The sequence below is a fragment of the Megalops cyprinoides genome, chromosome 18 (assembly GCF_013368585.1).
Source record: "Megalops cyprinoides isolate fMegCyp1 chromosome 18, fMegCyp1.pri, whole genome shotgun sequence".
In the NCBI taxonomy this organism is placed as follows: domain Eukaryota; kingdom Metazoa; phylum Chordata; class Actinopteri; order Elopiformes; family Megalopidae; genus Megalops; species Megalops cyprinoides.
The window spans coordinates 3,037,712-3,050,821 of NC_050600.1; positions in this window are offsets into that span (position 1 = coordinate 3,037,712).

Consider the following 13,110-nt stretch of genomic DNA (forward strand, 5'->3'; position numbering starts at 1 on the left):
CTCATATAAAGTATAGATTTGATCTTTACAGCACCTGCTTTATATAATGCCCAATAATGAACATCAGGACCTGCCTGGAAGGTAATGAAATCTGATATTTTATCTCATGTGTGGGGAGAAAAGTCTGCAAAAAATTATTAATGATTTCAAACTGTCTGCAATTAATCTGTTTGTTTCTATTTTGCTCCTGCATATACTGTTGTTCCTGCATTTAAATACAATGTTATGAATTTATCACTGAAATTTATCACTGAAAATTTTCTGAAGAAAGGAGAGCTTCTGGCTTTAATGAGCAATTAAATGTCTGAATGTGTGTGCACTCTACCTTTACAATGTGCTTGTTATGTAAATGTCATAAAAAAGTTTATTCAAAACATCACATGCATAGATTTGCTTGTTTAAAATATAAGATGGATTTGAAAAAAAAAGCATTCTGGGATTGTGTGGTTTATGCGCAGGGAGTTTAATGTTTAAGATGGAAAAAATGGACTCAGTGTTGAATTTGCTGAATGCTCTGGGAAATCAGTGCAAAACCTGGAAATATAAGTCACCCGTGCATAAAGTTTGCGAGGTAATACCAGAGCAGAATGTCCTCCTTTTAACTGAAGGTTCATTCCATAACTGCTTTCCTTTTACAATACTTTCACTTCAGTTCAGTAGAAGTACAAAGAAGTGCATTTCCAGAAAGTGAGTAAATATTTTTCAATACAGGATACTATAGGTGTGCCAATTGTAGATTATAGACTCACTGCTAAGAATGGAATATCAACAGGGTGGTACAGCTTGCTATCACGATGGCTAACTAAAGTCATAAGCAAGCTGTTAACTTCTGTGTTCTTTGCTTATTTTGCTACTTATCTGTACTTATTGATATTTATCAATAGGACAACACTGTAGATATAAAATGCCTCAGCAGGCATTTGGAGGGCGAACATATACCGACAGAGATGCTGGTTAGGCACATATATAAGCACAGCACGGTAGTTGTATATTCTTAAAGCCCCTCCGTATCATTGTGGGCTCCTTAGTGCCGCTGTATGTGGTGAAGGCGAGGTGGAGAAAGCATGGTGTAGCTCTCTTCTATGGCTCTCTAATGAGACACTGAAATGTGTCTGGAAGGCTGAGGAACAGCAGCTCTGACAGGATGGAGCTCCGTGAATATCTGTAATAATGCAGTACACACTGACCACTCTGTCTTTCTGACCGTCTCTCCTCCATGCCTCTGTAGGGGTTTTTCTTTCTTTTTTTTTTTTCCTTTTTTGGGTTGTATTTAATAGAATGAACACCCAAGTCGTTACCTGGGGGATATGACGCAGAGTCTTTTTCTGGGGAAGTGAGAAGCCGCACGCCTCATTAGGGATGACATACGCTGCCGCGAGGGTAACCCGATCCGCCTTTCAGCGGGAAATCTGTCTGCCGCAGGCAGAGTCAGGCCCCGACTGCTCTATCTGACACACTGCTTTCCACCTCGCCCTCGGCCTTTCCCTTCCCCGCGGAATCGGCCCCCATTTCCCCGCGGCATGTAGGATGTCTGTGTGCCTCTGCCTGTGAATTATATGTAGTTGCATTGCGTTACATTAGGGTCGTTTTGCAGATGCTCATATCCAGAGCGACTTACATGGGTTACAATTTTACATATTTGTTTGTACAGCTGGGTATTTACAGGCAATTTTGGGTTAAGAACCCTGCCCAAGGGCATAACAGCAGTTCTCCCACGGGGAATCAAACCGGCAATCTTTCAGTTACAAGTCCTGCTCCTTACAACTACACCACACTGCCGCCCGCAGTTCCTAAATGCAGACATGCATGTATGTGCACACATAAGCTCACTGTTGTCTGTCATTTTCCCCTTCTAATCGCTTTTTAAGAGGACATTTTGAGCTCATTCTCCCTCTCCATTACAGAAGTGGGGAATAGATACTGGTGGTTGAGGAATTCACTTCAGACACATGCCGATGCTCCTTGAGCAGGATAAGAAATGACATGACGGGTGTCAATGAAGAAGCGTATTTGAGTGTCCTGTGACACTGGACTGCTATGCCTTTCACCTCAGGTGTGACAATGCCTGCCCAGGTGGAGCAGGCCCAAGGGACGGGGACGGGGACAGGGGGGGGGGCGAGGGGGTATGGCACATGAAGACTCCTGTGTTTGAAATTTAAGCATAAGAGCTGTAATTCCACCCCTGGAGCATTCCCCCCTATGCACAAACTGGCTCCAGGCTACAGGCAAAACCTTAACAAGGAGCCCAGCTATTGTGCCTTAATCTGCATTAAAAGACGTCCAGAAAACACTGGACAGATGATACAAGGTCCATTATGGGCGGTTGTGAGATATATTAATTAATCACTTAGTCCGTTTGGCCCTTTTGTCAGGCTAGCACAACTGTAAGAGGGGTTTGGTTTCAGGTGTAAAATATTTCGCAGAGAGAATCTTGCTGCGGCTCATTGTGTTTACGCAAAGGATTAGGAAAGAATATCAGACAGAGGCAGAAGATGAATTTGGCAGTTGGGCTTTTTTTTTTTCTTCATCCTTTTTTTTTTTTTTTTTTTTAAACGGGGGCCGCCTGACAAAAGAGGGCTCCTCGTGACCCGACGCTCTGCTCCTAAACAAACCGTGAATGCTGCTGTTTACGGGGGGTGCTGCGCGACCTATACGTTGCCACGGCGAATCGTGACGCGCTGTTACACATCTGGAGCCGTTCCAGAGCACGTGCGCCACGTTACGCTCGGGTTTCCGTCCGAGGATTCCTCTCTCTTCGGCGAATTTTTGTCTCGGGCTGTCATTGACGCTGACAGCTGGGACTAGCTCTTGGCCCGGCGGTTGTTTGGACAGGTGTTTTGGTAAAGAAAACAACTGCAGCCTGTTTCCAGTTAAACACCCACAACAGCGAGCGCGCCGGGCGCTGCGGGCAGATGCGAAGGCGAAGATTAATCTGTCCTGGAAAATAATGCTGCGAAAATGTAGCGAAAAAGAGGAGACGTTTAAGGCCGAGGGTGATTTCAGTCCAAAGCCATTTATCCAACTGTTTCCTTAGCAATGTTATTATTCATTTCACTCCCTCTGTCTACTTACATATATGCATACAAGCACACACACACACATATATGGACATATGTGTCTTATAATGGAATATTTAAATACACACAGACACATACAAATATATATGTGAATGTGTGTGTATTTATATACGCCATTATTAGGTAAACAAAAATAATTCAGTTTCAAAGGAGAAAATCATGACATGAAAAGCATGTTCACATTCATACAGTACATCAATTCATGTCATATTCAGTTCATATCTCTTGAGCCCAAATAATATTGCATGTTTTATTGCAGAGTTCTACAACTCACATTAAGATAAATAAGCAGTGAGTGCATGCATGAGTATGATCCAGTTAGTGTGGTTTTCCTGAGGCCAGATTTAACACAGGCCTGGAGACAAGACAACGCTTCTCCCCCGATCCGTGTGCATTTTTTATGATTGTTTTCGGAATGACCTCAGGCCAGGGCTATTTAAACACGTATATGTGGTGGTATGGGCTGGCATGGCATCGTTAAAAACCCTCATATGTGACCTGTAACGCGATCCTGCCGACCTTCGTACAGTGAACCGTTTAAGAGCCATTTCCGTGCGCGTCTGCTGGGTGCACGCGGGGAGAACGCCACCTTTCTCATGGACCACAATGCACAGAGAGACAGCGAGGACATTCAGCTCTGCCCCCCACCACACAGCCTGCCCCCCCCCACCCCCCGGTCCAACGCTCCTGCCTCACAGCTAAGAGGAAGAGCACTCTCCCTCCCGCATACCAACAGGACCGATCCTCATTGCTCTTTATATCTCTCTGAGAGACAGAGTCAGTCTCAGTAATTGCTGCCTTGGTCAGCAGGGGGCAGCAGTGAGGCTGAGAGGGGGCTGTACAGGAGCAGGGTGCTGGGGTGCCACCAGCCTGGATGCTGGCATGCCCACTCCTCCAGCCAGGCTGTGCAGTGTTTCAGGGAAACGCAGTAAATGAGGAGGGGAGGCTGGGGGGGAGCCAAGCCTCTCAATGTGCAACAGCCACCACACACACCCACACACACATACACACACACACACTCACACCAACATACACACACACATACACACACACACTCACACCAACATACACACTCATACATACATACTCAACCACACTGAAACACTCACACAGGCACATGTACACAAAGGCTAACATGCAAGAACAATCACACACATACCCACTCACAAAAGCACACACACACACACACACTTACAGTGTGTCAGAGGCAGCAGGACCAGGCATTGCCCCCGCTCCCCCACCCCCCCCCTCGCCTGGGAGAGGGGGCCAGGAGCATGCTGCCAAAGCTGCCAGGCTTCCTATGGTCTCCTGAGCTTCTTGGACAGTCAGTCTGTGTAATTGCAGCTGGAAGATTGCCTGAATGTTCTGTAGGATTTGTGTGTGTGTGGGTCCATTTCTGTTTGGGTTTAGGTACGTGGATTTGTGTGTGTATGTGCTTGTGTGTGTATGTATTTGTGTGTTTTGTGTACTATATGTGCACATGTATGTGTGTTTGCGCTGGTGTTAAGGGAAATGTGTTTGCGTGTAATTGTGTATTTGTGTGTGTGTGCGCCTGTCTATATGAATTTGTGTTTAGCAAAGTGCATTTGTCTGTAGATGTATGTGTGTATTTGCCTTTCTTGAAGTATGTGTGTGTGTGTGTATGTATGTATATGTCTGTCTGTGTGCTTGTGTCAGGTAGCTAAATTTGTTTCATGTGTGATTGTGTGTGTGTGTGTGTGTGTGTGTGTGTGAGAGAGAGAGAGTGTGATGACAGCTCTGTCCCTCTCTCATCTCTCACACACACACACACACTCACACTCACACACACACACACACACACACACACACACACACACTCGGGCGCAGGCTGTGTGGTCACACCACCGTGCCCCACGCTGGTTGGAGGTTGTGGTTCTGGCTGCGTCGCGGTCGGGTTATTTGAGGAGTGAGGATGTGGGCAGTCGGAGTGTTCGTGTTTATAGAGACATCCCCTCCTGTGACAGGATGAACAAACCTCACTGCGGGCGACAGCTAACAGCTAACGGATCCACGCCAAAATGAGGGCGGGAGGGGAGGTGACTGCAGCTGAGGACCACCTGCGGTCAACGGTCCAGCGCCCAACCACTCCCGAGCTTCATCTGATGGCTGCTTTGCTCCCGGGCCCGCATTACTTAAACTTAACGGATCCCTCCGTGTTTGGACTGAGTATACGTTTCCCGTATTAGCGTTCTGGTAATCTGCCATGGGGGAAGCAGAGAGTTAATGTTTTCAGAGCTGGCCTGAGAGGCAACGCTGCAGTCACAGCGGTGCTCGGAAATGTAATTTTTTTCAAACGCTTTTATTTGCTATGTTCGCTCTTTTTGGAGCACAGTTTGAGTAAAGTCTTATTTCACAGCTCACGTAAAGCACTGTTCACTGCTCACACAGAATACTTCCTTTCAGCTTAATAATTGCCAGATTAATGCCAAAGTCATTATAACATACATAATATGATACATTATAGCATATAGAACGTGTGTGTCATTGTTTATTTTAGCTTAAAACACCTACCATCTTCCTGTTATTTATTTTCTATCACTAACAAAACAAAGTGAATCTCTTTAGTTTCACAGACATATGCACACATTTGTTAACTTGTGCAGGTGCTTGGCAAAAACAGAATAATGCAGAATCAGAAAAGAGTGCCCCATGCTGCTATTTAACTCCCCGGCGATTACACTTTACCTGTCAGCAGTAACAATATTTCGCACCTTCATTTGGTCTTCATCAGGGTGAAATGTTGCCACTGCTCACAGGTAAAGTCAAATAAATCACTTGGGAGCAGTATGTATTTCACCGATTTTGAAAGAAAGTGATTCTATTCTATTCTATTCTATTCTATTCTATTCTACTCTTAGTCATAATCAGCAAACTCCATGTAGCACATGATATGCTTGTCACCAAGCTGATAATATTGATGAGTATTTGCACACTGGACCACTCTTGTCCAGGGTTACTTGCACAACTTGCATCTGTTGCATATAGCCCGGTGTTGTATTGAATCAGTTGATTAAGTACTCAGATCTGTAACTTTTTGGGGACATCTGCCATGCCGCTTGTCCTCCCACCACAGTCGGAGACCCTGAGTGGTGGCGTTACCGCCAACGCCAGCGTTTCCTGTCGCGCTCCGCTGGGATGAATAATTCCTGAGGCCGTCCATCAGGGGAGGTAATTAAGCGACAGCCGGCCAACGGTGGCGGGATTTAACATTCCGCTGCTGAAACTGAGACGGCCCCCACTTCAGCCGACGCCCGACCCGCGGCTCGGGTGGCAGCCCGACAGCGCGGCGGGAGCCGGCGGCCTCACCTGGCCCACCTGCAGCCTGCCAGGTGAGCTCAGGTGCCTCTCCGAGCCGTCGTGCGGGGCGGGTGTTGTCACGTTACATTGTATTACATTATCGTCATTTAACAGACACTCTCATCCAGAGCCACTTACATAGATTACGGTTTTTACAAGTTGTCCGTTTATACAGCAGGATATTTGCTGAGGCAAGGGTACAGCAGCAGTGCTCCAGTGGGGAACTGAAACGGCAACCTTTCGGTTATGAGTACTGCTCCTTACCATTAGTGACACACAGTGTGGTATTGTTGTGAGCCTTTTGCAGGCCTGAAATTGCCTGGTACTGAAGCTGAATCCTCCCGGCCGAGAGGTTTGGAGCTATGCCTGGTGACCATTAAATATCAACAGTACGTATAGATGCAAGAGAGTGTTTATCACACAATGAGGAGTCACCTTTTTGCGTGATTGCTGTATTTGAATGCGAGTCCTTGCCATCCTGAAAATGAGATGATTTCATTTGATACCGGTATACATGCTTTACTTCCTGGCCCTAACAACCGCTGAGCTCTCCAGGGTGAAGTGCTGACTGGTAACTGGAGAATGCCTCAGTTAACCTGACGCCAGAGCCAGGCTTCAGAAACAAGCTTCAGTTCCAGCAGGATGACCATGGCCGTCAACCGCACTTCTCTCAGTAAAAACCCATTTAGCGCCAGCGATGGCCCGGTGTATGTCCAGCTCACAGACAATATTACTACTCGCATTTGCAACCTTGCTGCTGCTTCGGTTTACAGCCAAATTTACTAATTTGCTGCCGCCCTCAGTGAAACTATGAGACCTCTCTCGGTGTAACTTTGAGAGAGAGAGAGAGCTCATTTTTTAAGGAAAGAAAAAAGAAGAAGAATGAGAGAAAGCCTCCTGACATACGCAGGCCACACACTGACAGATATTATAGAATTATGGCCGTGAATCACGAAAGATACTCCCCACCGGGGGCTGTGTCACCTGATCTGTGGGATCCTCTCTCTGATGCTGTCACCCCCCGCCCCCCCGCCTCCCTCTGAGCCGAGCCCGGCCGGTGACACTGTGCACGCCGCCACCGAATGCTGAGATCACCGCCCTCGGACACAGACCTGATTAATGAAAATATCCCTTTATGCTCGCATAATGGCGGGCCCTCATTACTGAAGGGCCCGGCGTATCATGTGCTCGATAAAGATCTCAGCTATTAAACACAGAGAACAGTGTGCTTTTTTTGAAGGAAAAAGGCCGCAATTAAGAAATACCCATCCTCCTCGAGGTGACTGAGACCCCCAGCAGAGTTGCAGGTTTCAACCTTCAACCTTGACACCTTCTGCCTCATCAATAAGCCTGGCAATGAAGCGTCTCACATGGTTTAAAGCACTCTGAAAGAGACTAGCTGCAGTGTAATTACTCACAGTTGCCTGCCTAATCTTTTTTTCCCTTTGTGATTGAGTTTTCATTGTTCCACAATATTATGAGGGAAAAACCTGACACCCATTCATTCCCTCTCCGTCTATTCATGCCAATGTGCAGAAAATGGAGCACTTAGCTACTGTATCACTTTTTGTTATGCTTCTTTCTCTCATATATTTCAGGCATATATCATATTATTCCAACTGTCACTTTTTTTTAAACCTTACGTGCTTATGATTGCATGTTTTATCTTACACATCTCATTTGTCATACATGACAACAAGAAAAGTGACATTTTTTTAATTTGATACCACAAGTTAATTAAAAAATCAGAACTGAAAGCATACCTGTTGCACATTTCTTAGGTTTGGCAAGCAAAACAATCTCATTGGATTTAGATAAAAGCTCCAGGTGTTAGCCTCATCTTTACTTACTAAATGAGGAATCCAAATTTACAATTTTGTTAAGAGAATGAAAATGAAGCCAAAAGAATCATATTTAAATAATGCTTGCTACATGCAGTGTTTGGTTCAGTGTAGTGAGAGGTGACTGATAAAGTATTTAGCAGGAATATATTAACATATATGAAGATAAAATATATGCTGGTTGGTATGTTTGTATATTTGTGTGTGTGTGTGTTGGGGAAGCAGGGGGGTCACCTTACTCTTTTCTGTGATACCTCCACCCTTTTACTGTAAATCCAGATGTTATTGCTAAGCCCTTGGATACAGAGTGCTGGATATTACTATAATGATCGAATATGTGGCACACAGACTCGTTGGCTGGTTGAAAAGAGAGGAGTATGCCATCATTTCAGTCAATCAGCGCTGGTTTCACAATGTTTGGAACCTGACAGGAGGTGATTGGCTACAGCACCCCAGCTCTTAAAGGCTGAGGGATTTTTTTTTTCTTTTAGTGGTGGGGGGATTAATTGTGGTGTGCATGCTGAGTGTCACGGCCGCTGTCGTAGGTTGGGAAAGAAAACGCTGACATAATTTGACCTGATGTAAAAGTGTGTTTTTGCTCCACACACAGCACTCTGGGGGGAGCAGGGTTGGGGGGTGCTGTTCTTTTAAACTACTTTTAAAGTTCTTTTAAAGTTGAAAACCTTCCAGGTCTTTTGACCCAGTCTCCCCCAAAATCACTCAATCTGGACCAGCATTCTGTGAGGTCATAATGGCTGGTGTAACAATGGCCCCACGCAGAACAGCGCAAAGTATCTGTGGCAAAGCAGGCACTGGAATAGACGACTATCCCTGGTGGACCTGAGGTGTTTGGCTGCCGTCGGGTGCTCGTAAGCGCGCCTTAGAAATAACAAGAAACATTTCGGACTTGATTTAAGATTTGCTTTGACGTTAAAACCGCCAGTAACCCTTCCATTTTCTTTCCAGAAACAGATGGATTTTCTTGACTCAGACTTAACCTCTCACTCACGAAACCAAAAACAGCCAGCAGGAGTGGTCAGTCTGTAGCACACGCAGTTTTGTGAACACTGTTAAGATTTTGCTGACTGTTCACCTCCGTAGGAGAGCCAAGCCGTTAATATGCTCATCAGAACATGAAATCACACTGACAGGTTTTCCAACAGGACAAAGCAAACAAAAAAATTCCTGCAAAGAACAGAAGTAGTGCTGTGAAAGCAGGATTTTGCTGCAGTGGGTAGCAGGAAATGGAGTGGAACGGTGTTCAAGGCAGTAAATCCGAGCATTGTGGGTAACAATACCAGGTGGAGAGCTGCTGTTTGAATGTACTTAAGTGAAGTGAAGGGATGTAGTACCTGTAGGTGCTGTATATTGAGCTTGGTAAGGTAAACAACCTAGTAGACTGAAAATAAATGTAATGAGATGTGATGAGCTGATAGGCCATCCTCTCACAGGGTCAGATGGAAGGATGGCAGAATGGCTGTCAGGGCTGAATGAAATCACAACAGGCAACATGAGCACTGAGGAATAGGCCAGCATCTCATAGCCTCTGTGTGAACAGAAGCAAGGAAGAACAGGGTTGCCAGATGTGTGTAAGGAACAGAAGCTGAGGTCAGCTGGGTTGCCAGATTTGTGTGCAGATCCGAGGCAGAGGATGAGTAGGGGGGGGAGAAGGAGTGTCTCCTGCAGACAGCCCTCTCGCACCTGCAGCCTGTGGCATGAGGCAAAGTGCTGGGTGATTAGCGTCGCTAGCCCTGGCCGCTGGAGAAAAGGGAGGTTACGGGCAGGTTAATTACTGAATGAGGCTGCGGGATGCCTTACAAGGCCCTTTGTGGCCAGCGGTTTTGGGTTTCCGGCGTCGCGGGCCAGCATGGGAGGTGGGGGGGGGGGTCTGCTGATGGTGAGGGATTCGTTGCTTGGGCCAATTCCTCTCTGATCACCTCATCAATCATGGCAGACAGGGCGGAGCCACTGAGGAGAGAATGAGGACTCTGATGTGGCACAGTCAGAAGGAGGGTGATGTGAACCGCAGACAGGTAGAGCTCCCTTTTTACAGTGTGTTTCCTGATACCTGTGTATTTACACTGCACCTACATATGCAGTTCAACTATGGAATGCATTCATGTAGCTGCATAGTTACAATGCACTTCCATACTGTTGAAGCTTTGGCTTGTGGGAAAGTGTATGTATAAAGTAGTTACCATGTAGATGGACATTAGTACAGTATGTAGGTATAGTGAAAATATACATCTATTGGTGCCAATTAATGTAAAGTGGAACCCACATAGGTCATATAAAAACACCACAATACAACGCACAGGAACGGCAAATTAGCTGCAAACAGACATGCATGTTACATTAAAGTCAATGGCAGAATGTAGGAGCCGGGGTTTTGGCACGCATCAGGGGAAATGGAGCCATGATCAGAATTTATTCATGCTGTCGGCTTCAGAACTCTTTAATACCCTGTGCGTTTTAAGGAGCCATTTGTTTCTCAGTAATCAGCAGTCATGGGATTGACTTGTTTCTGGATATCCGTCACGTCAACCCTTTTGTGTGGGTGAATACACCGAGGCCATGCGTTCAGCTGATTAACCCTGAGGTAGTGTATGTCTGAAATCTTTCACTACGCCACAGGGAAAGGTGGGATAAGGAGTGACTACTCAATGCTAGTTTCACCTGCAGTCTGACTTTGTCTGCAATGCTAAAATAGGAAAGCAATTGTTTATGTTTCACTGTCAGTGTGCCATTAAAGGTTTGTGTGTGTTAAACCACAGTGATGAATTGTGCAAGTGGTTTATTTTTACAGTCTAACAAGAGCCCTTCAATGCAGAGGTGTTTTTCGACTCCATTAAGTAAAATAACAGGTGTTTCCGCACCCCAAATGTCATGGTATACAACTAATGAGCTGACTTTGGTATGTTCAAATTATTAGGTCATTAGGAAGAGAAACACACAAAGCTGTGAACATACAAAGAAATTAAGTGTGTGTGTATGAGCATGTGCTATTAAAACATGTTTAGTTTTCACAAGGTCCTCTAAAATCATGGAGTTTTTTTTCTAAACTGTGCATGTTTGAGGGATAATCATATCATTAGTGATTAAAAGCTTATGAAAGACGGCTGAGTTGAAAATAATGATGTTTTTTCTGTAAATGTGCTTGGTCATACTGAGGCAATTAACCCTTTGTTAATGCTGTACTAATGAATAAAATAAGCTGATTGATGTTCCTTGTGGAAATTTTGACAATGGGGAGGGTGATAATAAAGGAAACATAAATAAATTTGAAAGAGACTGAATTTTTCACGCGCACGCCAGTATAACGGTGATTTTGTTGGAGGGAAAGATTAGGCTTGAGGGTTTGGTCAGGGTTGGTCTTTTGCTACTTGTTTTCAACAGGGCTCATTTGTGTGTTGTGGTTCTGATATAGTGACGTAACCCCTCTTGTTAGAGTCATTTCAGCAGATGTGACAGGGAGCTGAAAGTGCATCCATCAACATAAAGCCATACAATCACAAGGGAAGCCAGTGTTCAACTGCTGCTCTTTTTGCCCCCTAGTGGTAAACCATTTTTATTGCAGGAGCTGGTCACGCAGCGAGTCAGACCATTGACACCCAATTTTCTGGACATATCTCCTCCATTTGCTGTGGAAAGGAGGGTGGCGGTGGGTTAAATGTGGGCAAAGCTCACATGTACCACACATACATTCCATGAGAGAGGAAAATAATGTAAGATCTTGTACATGAACACACACACAGAGTATCACAAACATTACCTCACACTACTAGCAATGGCGATGAGCAATGTTTCTAGAGAGAAAGTTAATTCCTTCATCATGACTGCAAGCTAGTCTTCCTCATGCATCTTAGCATCCCCACTAACTGTATATAAAGCTGTGGGGTTGAAGGTTGCAAAGAACCTCAGTTCTGGCCCTTCAATGATGTCCAGCACCTCAATTATTCACCACGGGCACAGTTGGGGCGCGAGAAAGAGAAATTGCACTCTTCGGGGCGTGGAAAAACATGATCCAGCCTTACAGGGAAGTGCGACTATGACAAGCCCTTCCCAATGACACCCAATCTAACAAACAACCATCTGTCTTCATTATAAGTGGGCCCTGATGCACCACACTTAACAAACCATATGCATCTTTCATGCTCCACAAGCAATTAAGCAGAGCCAATTATCTTCTGAATTATTGACTCAATTTTGGAAACCCAATCATTAATTCATGGTTTTTCGCAGCTTGTGTTACCTGCTCTGAGCTTGGGGATGCTTGGAGGTCCCTGTGCCGCTATTTATTCACGTGTTTATTAATTTAATTTGCTAATATAATCCCCCCGTTTGTTGGGTGATGTTGCCCTCATTTGCTGCCAGTCCTTTCGGAATTCATATCCATAGCCAATGACAATGGGGAGTCCATAACAGATAATCTCCTCCACGCAAAAGTCACCCGTCTCAGATGTGTGCAGGGAGAATGTCAGCTGAAACATTATCGTTGTAATACGCTGTGAAAAAAAAGAATATTTTTTCTTTTGTGAGTCTGTCAGGGCTTACCGCCACTTACAGCCTTTTCGACAGGTGGGAGTTATTTTTCGGTATTGTGTTCTGATGTTTCGGAAATTAAATCAAGCAACAAGGGGATTTGATGACATGCAATATTCAGTAAATAGGTTTTAAGAAATCTTGCGAAGTATAGTATCTGATGTCTAATCCTCCTCTGGCACACACGAAAAAAAAGGTGGAAGAAGAAACTGTCGGATGGATTCACGTGTCTTGCCTCCTTACTCCCCGGGCACGTCCAAGTTCAATTCCTGATGGGAGGAATGTGAACCACGGCCAGCTCATGTCTACTGACACGAGGACAGGCGGTGCCA